The sequence below is a fragment of the Thermobia domestica genome, chromosome 9, assembly GCF_964235325.1.
Source record: "Thermobia domestica chromosome 9, izTheDome1.hap1.1, whole genome shotgun sequence".
Lineage (NCBI taxonomy): Eukaryota > Metazoa > Arthropoda > Insecta > Zygentoma > Lepismatidae > Thermobia > Thermobia domestica.
The window spans coordinates 215,846,661-215,857,462 of record NC_137462.1 but is presented as its reverse complement, the minus strand read 5'-3'; the positions used below and the strand labels follow the sequence as shown (position 1 = coordinate 215,857,462).

Here is a 10,802-nt window from a genome sequence, read left to right as displayed (position 1 = left end):
TGTATAGTTCGCAAGATATTGGCCTGTAACACTTATTTTGACACACCGTGTATATATACACTGTATAAATTAGTGCCAGTGTTCATTATGATTTAATGGCAAGTGATACGGAGTAAGTATTTTATATTTCTTGGTTTGTCAACGATGATAAACAATATTTCATCTGTAGTAAAAATATTCTATATATAAATAATTCCTTTTAGACTTTTAGCCAAGAATGCCAGCCATACATTGATTGATATTCAGATATGTATCCATTTCCAATGTTAAGTATCAAAGATTTGTGTAACGCTTTCACGGAATCATGATTAATTCTTTGATAGCCATTTTAAACGTACCGACAAAATTAAAGCAGTTTTTAAAGCCAATATAAAAAACACTGTTTTATGTTGTACACATGTTCGTTTTGTTGCCTTTTACAGCAACTCGTGATAGGAAAACGCCGACGCCACTTGATTCATCGAACGAGATGCGCACTATCAATCGAAGAACACTAATTAATCACGTAAGATTGATTTATGTTCATTGTCATTATATAGGTAATGATTATTATTGACCAAAAACTCACTCCGCGAGCTGTCACCGAAACACGCTACAGGTAAACTGATAAACAAGGATGTTTGTTAAAGAAGAAATATATAGTAACCTACATTATTATACTGGACATGCAATTGCATAAAATTCATTGAACAACTATTGGAAATCCATAAATAATGTAACACAACAAAATTTCTTAAATTAATAGTTTACATAGAAACAACAATTGAATAGAAAGAGTGAAAAATCTATAGAAGAGAAAATACCCAAAAGACATTGGATATTCAAATTTCCTACAGACAATATTTGATGATTAATGTTTATGGAGGAATCGTTAGCCTGCAGATTTCCCAATTTTTATATTTAATGGTAATTATTTGAAGAGAAATCGGTAACATTTAGATTTTGTACATTTTATTTATTTATTTTACAGAGAAAATTGGTTAATCCAAAATTTCCGTAGATATATTGACAGATATTGAAGATATAAAAAGTAAGGAATTAGAATTGGTACTCTCTGCAATAGTCCCAACGAGAAATAATTCACATTAAGGGACTAAGTATATATATATATATATATATATATATATATATATATATATATATATATATATATATATATATATATATATACTGTATACATTATATATATATATATATAATGTATATATATATATATATATATATATATATATATATATATATATATATATATATATATATATATATATAGTAATGTTTTTCGTATTTTTGTTTCGATACATCTACGACGTCTTGGTTTCTTAGTTTTTATAACTTATGTCTTATTAACCATATCTATTCCAAAAATATTTTAATTTTTTTTCTAAATTATGAAATAGGTTTAATATCCTTCACATTATTGTAAGTTTTAGTAATATCATATTTGACCTATATATACCATAAGTAATTGAATTAACACTGTCTACTTCAATTTTATTCCTTTTCCTCGTATTATAACTATGGGCATCTTTCCTTTTTTTTTTTATCAAAAGTAAATTACTGTGTATATTATGTGAAAGCACATTATGTTCATACATTCAATAATGAATTTTTATTAGTTAATTGAATGGTAATATGTTCAATTCTATGGACAAACTCTTACTTAAATACCACATATAGCTCTTATGGTTTTCTTTGTAATATTAGGAGTGATTATAGTTTTGATTTATTAATGTGTCCTCAAATAATACACAAATGTATAAGATGACTTGTATGCATTGTAGTACATCGTTCTTTTATATTTCTTGTTGTTAATACTGTTCTAAAGAGATGCATCGACTCTTTTCACCTCCAAGTTAATTTCAGTTTTATTGAGCAAAATTATCTTTGACAATGGCTTGTGAAAATTACATAATTTGACTTTTCTAAATTTAAAGACAAAGACTTTATACATACCAACGATACACTCTAGAGATGTCTTCCTTAATGTATGGTATCAGTTCCTCTATAGTGTCTGCTTGTAAAATATAACACTGTCATTTGGAAACAACGTTATTCTACCTCTTAGTAGAAGTAGATGTACTCCATTCAAATAGATTTTAAAACATAACGGTCCCAATATGGACCCTTCTGGAACACCATATTCTACTGTAACATCATTTGCTAAGACATATTATGACTTATATATTAGAAGACAGATTTTGAACCAAGAAAGATATATGCCTCTGAAACCCTATATTTTCTAGCTTTTGTAGCAAAATGTTATCCTCAAGTGTATCAGATACTTTCTTCAAATCAGCAAATAATTCTGTTGCAAGTATATTGCTATCCAAATACTCTTGTATTTCTACTACTATATCAGTTACAGCATTCAAAGTACTCATTTCTTTTCAAAAATATATTGATAACTACAAAAGTAATTATTTGGATGAAGCTTATCTTCACAATTATAAATTAGAATGACTTTGGCAGTTTTGCATAGTATGGAAATTCACCTAGGGTAATGGAAGAATTTACAATTCGGATGTTTTTGACTTATAGTGTCATTGCAAATTGATTAAAATTTCATTATTTCATCCCTTCTCTGATTTTTTTTATTTTAGGAAAACAATGAATCTAATAATTTCAGCATAGGTAATTGAAGTAAAAAAATGAATGGTTACTTGGGATACCCATATTCAACGCTTTATTTTCCAATATGGGTATCTTTGATGGTAATGCTTTACCAACGCTTACAAAATTATCATTCAATATATTAGATATGGGTTCATTATCAACTAAAGTATTTCCTATTTTCAATTGTATACAATCTACATTATTATTATTATTATTATTATTATTATTATTATTATTATTATTATTATTATTATTATTATTATTATTATTATTATTATTATTATTATTATTATTTAATTACTTAACAATTTCTCAAAATTTGCTCTTAGACAAGGATTTCTGTTTCGTTTTGGTGATAATACTTGTTCTTCAGTTGCTGCTATGACTTATTTGTTAGTTACCATATTCCTAAATTTTCTATCCTCATTTCGTATATTTACATTATTTGGAAATTTTTATTCAAAGAGTAATGTTTATTTCTCGTTTTTTAAAAATGAAAATGAAATCTTTAAGTTTTACGTTCCAGTTATGCCGGTTAGGCTAAAGGAGACGGTGATGATGAGAGATGAGTGAAATGGTGGAATAAAGAAAGTGTGAGGAAACGGGAGTACCCCTAGTAAATCCATGAGCACGGTATTTGTCCACCACAAAGTCTACACGGCGCGAGCTGGGATCGAACCAGGGACCCCAAGCCCCCGGAGATAAACGCTCTACCACTGAGCCAACGCGCCCCCTTATTTCTCATTTTTAGCAACAAGGGAAGATAGCGGAGTGTCACTCTGACTATTTCGATGCTATGCTTATTAGACTCCTTTTAACATATGAAACAATTAAGTAACCGGAGAAATCCTCGATCGCAAATGTTTTTTAATTACGAGCGTTAAAAGTTCAAAATTCAACAGACTTCGCAAAATTTTGAAGTAACTATTTTTTAAGATAGACATTTCAGCTTTGATATCGGGGGGGGGGGGGGAGATTTCTTGTGCGCTCAACATAGAGGTGAGGTTAAAACGTGCACATTTTGCAAAGTAAGGGCACTTCCTAACGCAGTAATGTTTTCCTCCGTAATTGATGTAGGCCTACGTTTCTTTCCCCTTCTCAGCGTCCTCCAGAGTGAAATTTCCCTTTTGGAATTCTCTGTACCACCTGAATATAGTCGTATGATGTGGACAGATCACCCAGTGCAAAAATAATTTCTTCTAAAGACTAATCTACGTTTAAACCACGCATGAAGTTATACTAAAAATTCCTTATATCTCATTTCGAACCAAGATGCCATAGCAACCACTTTAGACTATTATTACTAATAAATAACTCAGCTCATCAAATTGGCGCAGCAGCAGTTACTTTGCAAGTATGAACATATCTCAGCATGCACCAAGAAGCAGACTCCTACGACACATAGTTGCATCGTATTGAAAAACTTTCCTAGTACCCTTTGTATATTGCGATGCAAAGTTTAGGTATTTCACAAATAGCTGGGAAAACTTAATAATTTTTAAAAATCTGCGATATAGCAATTACTAGTCTCGCCACTATTTTTCTCTGGCTACCTAATAGGCGTTGGCTTTTAAGTTTCTAAATAGGCGCTCAACGTCAAATATTTTTTATTATCCTTTTTAGTAGATCCAATAGAGCAGTGGTTAGCAAATTCTTCCTGAGATGCGAGAAAGACTATCAGCAGCTGCTGAAAAATTGATCCGTGAAATTATTTTTAACTTGCAAAGGCTTAAAAAATTGGAAAAAAAAAAGCACGATTACTTAAAGTTTATTTTGAACAAAATTCTTAAACATTAAGATTTTGTTTGTTAATTTCAAACGTATTTAGCAATAGTGATGGAAATAAGGAGATAGAAAATTATTAAAATAATAATGATTATGGTCAAATTTTTAGAATATTTTAGTATAATTTTAGTGAAAAAAGAAAGTATTCAACTGGCTTGTAATTTACGTAAAGTACCGTATTTTAAATTTTTAAAGCATAAATTAACAACATTAAGCACCGAGCTCTTTATAGAAATAATTATACAAAATTACACTTATTATTATTATTATTATTATTATTATTATTATTATTATTATTATTATTATTATTATTATTATTAGTAGTAGTAGTAGTAGTAGTAGTAGTAGTAGTAGTAGTAGTAGTAGTATTGTCGTCGCTCGATCCTCGATATGTCGTAAACCTGAAGAGTCTAAAAAAAAATAGTTATTGATAAGTGATTATTATTCAACATGTATGTATCCCTATCTAAAATTAACGTCGGATTACATGTACTATAATTTTCTTTTTATTATTCATCACATGAAAGTGTAATTTCGAAGTTAATTACAAAGCAAAAATTCAATGGGTGCTCAACAACCACTAAATACCTCCAATGGGTGTTTGAGATCCGGAGCACCCACATAGTCTACACAATGGGCAGCGATTAGGGGGGGCAAGAGGGAGCAGTTGCCCTCTCACTTTTTTGAAGTGACCCTTAAAGTACATAATTTCATTTGGAAATGTAAAGTTTGTGTATATTACTGCTTCATAGAAAAAAAGGCGCCATATAATATTTGCTGTTGCGTGAGTACTTATGGGTTATTTATCTTCCCGTCGAGTTAAGAAAGCTACAGGAAGTCCGTTTCAATTGCAACGGAAAATGGCCCCAAAACAGCGCCGTAACTTAGATTTTTTTTGGGGGGGAGGCAAGCATTAATACGCGTATTTGGGTCCCCTAGAAAAAGTTGTTTTTCTAATTCTTGGGTCCCCTCTTTCCATCTTTCTCTTACTCTTTATGGGACCCCGGAAGCTGTGGGCCCTCCCGCACGGCATGGTCTGCGGGGCCGTTAGTTATTCCCTTGGGCCCGTACCATACATGACAAATTAATTAATAGGATAATATTCGCAAACCTCAAAACCATATGAATAAATATTATTTCTAGGGACCCTAATAGTGGACAGTTTTTACTGAAATGGGTCCACAACTTATTTTTGTTTTATTTACCTTTTGTCTGCTGTTTAGTTTATGTAATGTAGTAAAACTGTTTGATGCTTCATTTATATTTTCCATGTTCGTACCGTATATGGAGTAAGAAAATTTTGTCTTAAAATGGGCTCGTATCGAACGGCGGAGGTCTTCTCTGGGGGCAGTTGCCCCCTGGCCACCACAAGTTACGGCCCTGCCCAAAATTTAACCTATTGGAGCGCAACAATTCTAGCGTAGCAACAATTCCTTCTTACAAGGACTCGATATGTTAGCCGCTTTGAAACTAATTGAGAGAACATTTCGCAAAAGAAAAAATAAGTCTTTCACAAGTTGTTCTTAAATTGCACAAAAATCGACAGTGCCTAAAATGTAATTCTTCATTACTATGATTAATATTATCCTTTCCATTTATTTGTTTTGCAAAGTTGTTATTAAATAATCTGATCACACACTTTTCCAGACAGAATTTTAAGATGTCCATGAGCTAGAAATCAAATCTCTTCTTACACCTTCGTTGTTTAGACTACAAAGGGCTAGTACCCATTTGGGTTGCCCTTGCCAATTTACTGAATAAAATATGAAATACAATATACGATATTTTAATTGAAAAAAAAAAAATAGTATCCTATTAGTTATGCAACCTTTCGGCAAACAAAGTATTAGAAACAACCAGGAAAAGTAACGTTGATATTTAAATAGTCAGATCAGATCTTGCCCCCCCCACTTTTAACGTCCCATCGCCGCCACTGGTCTACACCTATGGGCTACACCACTTCTCGTTCTAACAACATTCAATGATTTGATATGTAATCATATCACACCAGAATCTAACTTCAAACGCACATTAATTTGTATATTTTCTGTTGAAAAATAATTAATACTTTTAGGATCTTACCCTACTACTTACCTGATGTAATTTGTTTCTTCCTACATAGTCGTGTATGAAAGAAGATAACGAATATTATTCTGATCCATTTCATAGTACCATATGTCTACATGTTTCTAGCATTAATTAAATAATCATTCGAAATTACTAGTTTTAAACTACTTTACATTATAAATTCTTGAAGGGAAAGTTTCCTTCGCTGCCAGTTGTATGAACGAGAGAGGAGAAGACATATTTCCAGCTAAGTACGAGAGAATGTGCTTTAGAAATTAGAGCTAGGTCTTCTATAATAGAAAATGTCGTACCTAAATTATAGACCGATTCAGGACCGGATCTAGGATTTTCTGAGGAGGGTGCACCAATAACTATCAGTACATTTGTATCAAATTTAAATTTTTTAAATGCCTTTAGGCATCTCTGATGTGAATGAGGAACTGATTTAAACTATTGTGTTTAGCAAAACCGCTTTCTTCTAAGTCCGAAGCGGAAACATGACATGAAATTTTAGGAAAGTATTTCCACTGCCAGTTTCTCCTTTAGATAGTGTATATTCAGAACGGAGGGGGTGTACGTACTCCGGTGCACCCCCTAAATCCGACCCTGGACAGATTTGAGATCTAGACAGAAAAGTCTTTTTCCATAAGACTTAAATCGCTATTATTCTGTACTAGTGAATATTATTTCCTCTTACTTGTGTCCCAACCCATGAAGCACATAATTCATTTATTTGGTTGTTATTTTAACCCATGATAAAACATTTTTATAAACCCTTTCCGAATTCAGGAAATTTTAAAATCCAATTTTTTTCCGAAATACAATGTCTTCTGAAATCCGGAATTTTCCATTTTTAATACCTGGAATTCAGAAAACATAAGTTCGGATTTAGCCATGGATACCAAGCACAACATCGGTTACCATGAAAAATATATTCGTGACATTGTTATAATTCGTTCCATATACAGTATAATATTATACTAAATTCTCTGTGTTTGCATGTGCTCAGTAAGTAAAATAGTAGAGCGCACAATATGTATTTAGGGGGTTCGATGGGTCAGTGGTAAAATGCTCAGTTCTGGTGCATGGGGTTCCTAGTTTGATCACAGATCAGCTGAGTGTGTGGTGGACAATAACGTGTCCATGTAGTCTTTCCTTCAGGTTTCACGGTTTCCTTCCACATACATATTTCATAATCATTCACACTCATTAATCATCCCACTCTTTTGGTCTAAAAGAAATAATCGTGGGACATAAACCAGAAAGGGTTTTTCAGCGAGATGTATGGTAAAATCAGTAACCTCGTGACAACTTTGGTGATATCTGTCATGAGAATGACATAGGAAGCAAAGCTTCGAGATACTAAAAGTTATTTAATGATAGATTGTTGTATGTAACGATTAGCATATTAAGAAAGTATTCGTCTCTTAGTTTCAAACGATAACATTTTAATTTTTATCAGTCCGACTTTCCTCACGAGCTGCCTCTGCTTCCTTTAGGTTGCTATGTTATTCCAGACTAATCTGTTGCTCCTTAAACTTTGATAACACCAAGATCCGAACCCCAATAAAGTGGTTCCTGCGAATAACTTCGTAGATTCTGCAGAGATAAAGTTCTTCCATTGCCAACTTGCGAGAAGTTTTGCAAACCATCACATTCAAAGCTCATCAGCAAAGGCTATTACACCAGAATAAATTTCTAAAAAAAAAAAATCAGCTTCCTGGTACCTCGAGAGAACGTAAAAGATTGTCAATGCTAGCATCCAAAAAGGTGAAAGGTGAAAAAACTGCTTGTGGCGGAAGCTACAATAACATGTGGAACGAGGTATGGGTCAAAATAGATTCAGTATAATTTTTGATGTCTGGTACTTGGGGTTTGTGTGAATTTGAGTGACCATACACTTGTATTTTTGTATTTTTGTATGAGCTGCACAACAATAAAAATGGTTCTGAATAAGTGTTGAAATAAATTGTTTCAGGAAAACTCGTAATATCACAGGACTATCAAGATACTATCCCAAATTTTCTTGACATACTAGGATACTACAATACATTTACTTCGTTACGTGACGTTTCCTTTATTGAAGAACGATCAATTGAATATTTTCATTACTTCTACAAAATAAATAAATTTGTCAATTTATCACGAGACTACCTTATTTTACTATACTCAGTAATGATGGAAAGCAATAATGAACACAATTAACCAACGCAAATGTCATCCCAGCGAAAATTCTACTATACTGTTAGCGTTTAATGAAAAGAATCTAACCCCATCTCTCATATCATCTACATAGCAACGTTCTCCGTAGAAACCATAGCAAATATTGACCGTGTGTTGAATAAGGCGGCTACTTCACCGAAGAAAGAAAGAAAAAAAAAACACATTCCAGACGAAATGTCTTTAGAATAAGATGACATGAGTGTGTCCGTTAGACTAGGAAAGAAAGAAAGAAAAAGAAAGAAGAAGAAAAGATAAGAGAAGGAAGAAACAGTATCTAACTTATCCACATAAAAGAATAACCCTGAGAGAAAACATTTATGACCCAACTCTGCAATTAAATTATTTCACTACTTTCTTTTTTAACTAGTCACCGTTTCAATGATTACTCTATCTTCTTCTGTGCTATACAGCACTGAATATATGGATATATTTAAATCATATTTAGATGAGTAATAATAATTTGATATTACTGCATAATTTCGATTGATACTGTTTTCAGTGCATGTCTAAGTTGGGTATTAATTTTACTCTCATATATATAATCATTCACTATTGAAATATTCTTTATAACCAAAACGGAGTAAATCCACACCATCACCAACCTAGCATACATAAATACACAAATAAATTAAAATCTTACTAAACTACCATTAGTTGCTAGGATGCATTCGTCTACAAATTATAGGAAATAAAGAAACATTTTTCCAGCTGGAATTTTTATTTACATTTAATAATTCGACATATTCAAATTAAAGAAAAAAATTAAACTTCGAAATAAACATATTAATATTTTTCGAAATGGAAATACCTCCGTCCACAACGGAAGTAAACAGTAATATGGTTTCAACAATATTTCACATGAGGTTCGCAATATCAAGTGATTTTCAAAACAGTCAATGGTTAAACAAATATATTCTATGGCTAGTGTCTGCAGTGCACTTGACAGAGAAAGTTTCATGAAATTTTTAAATAACATTGCGTAAAACTCCACCTTAAAAAAATTATAGCACAAATATTCTGAACTTTATTTCTCAGGGAAATATTCCATCGCATTAAATATATTGAAATTTTTCCATATTTTTCCAGAATTATTTCAGAACAATGTATATATATATATATATATATATATATATATATATATATATATATATATATAAGAAACTGTTCTACTGTGTTTTCGATATACAACATCTTTAGGCAAACTATTTGTTTGTGAAGAAGACGGTGTATTTATGAATACAATTTAGTAAATCACAGTTCCAGTACAGTAAATTACTAATTCCTTGCCATTAAATGTTTCACTGTAATTTGGACATACTTAAATTGAAGGTGATTCATAATCTATATGTCTTCTTAGTACATTATTCCGGTCTATCCAAATTGTATAGTAATTGATTTCTAAACTTTATTTTGATTCCAACATATTTAGATATCTGCGTTAACCCGTCACTATTTGCACTTCTAGAATAAATCGGATGTGATTTCGCACTATGGCAACTCCAAATGAATAACTACGGGAACACTGTTGTATAAAGATGAACGCACTAAATTGACGCAAATTAAACTTTCAATTTGGGTGTTGGATTTTTCTTTTGGGATGGAATGATTACTCAGGATTCTTCACTGATTACGAAAATTTTCATAGTTCCTGAAGGTACTCTCGCCCATACAGAGAAATCATATACAAAAACATTGACTTTACATGGCAACATCGAATATAAATGTTAATATTTTATCTTTCCATCAATTTATTTCGCATCAAAGTTAAAATTTCGTAACATGGATACAGTACTGACTAAGTGAGACTGCGCAGAAAATTGAGATTGAAGTGCAAGCAAGCAATTTACAAAAGATTTTTTCTTATTTAATTAACTAGAAGTCTTAAACGTAGGTATTACGATATGAAACAAAATTCTGATAATTACATTCAACTACAGATACTACAGTCTCGGTCTAGTAAAAGGGTATATTAAGTTAGTTACAAAAATATTATAGTAACAGCTTTTACATTCGTAATAACAGAAGCTTGTATATCTATACAGTAGTATTCTTGTATGGACGTTAATTATTCAAAATTAAAAATAATACATAGAAATAAAAATAAACATCCGCAA

General features: G+C 31.6%; 1 long non-coding RNA gene across 1 annotated transcript; it reads left to right on the top strand.

Moving 5' to 3' along the window:
* The first annotated feature begins 776 nt into the window (after positions 1-776).
* On the top strand, positions 777-8,421 carry LOC145694228 (uncharacterized). The gene is made up of 2 exons (XR_014132971.1): positions 777-906; positions 7,965-8,421. It is a non-coding gene; the product is annotated as an uncharacterized LOC145694228 (long non-coding RNA).
* The last annotated feature ends 2,381 nt before the right edge of the window (positions 8,422-10,802 follow it).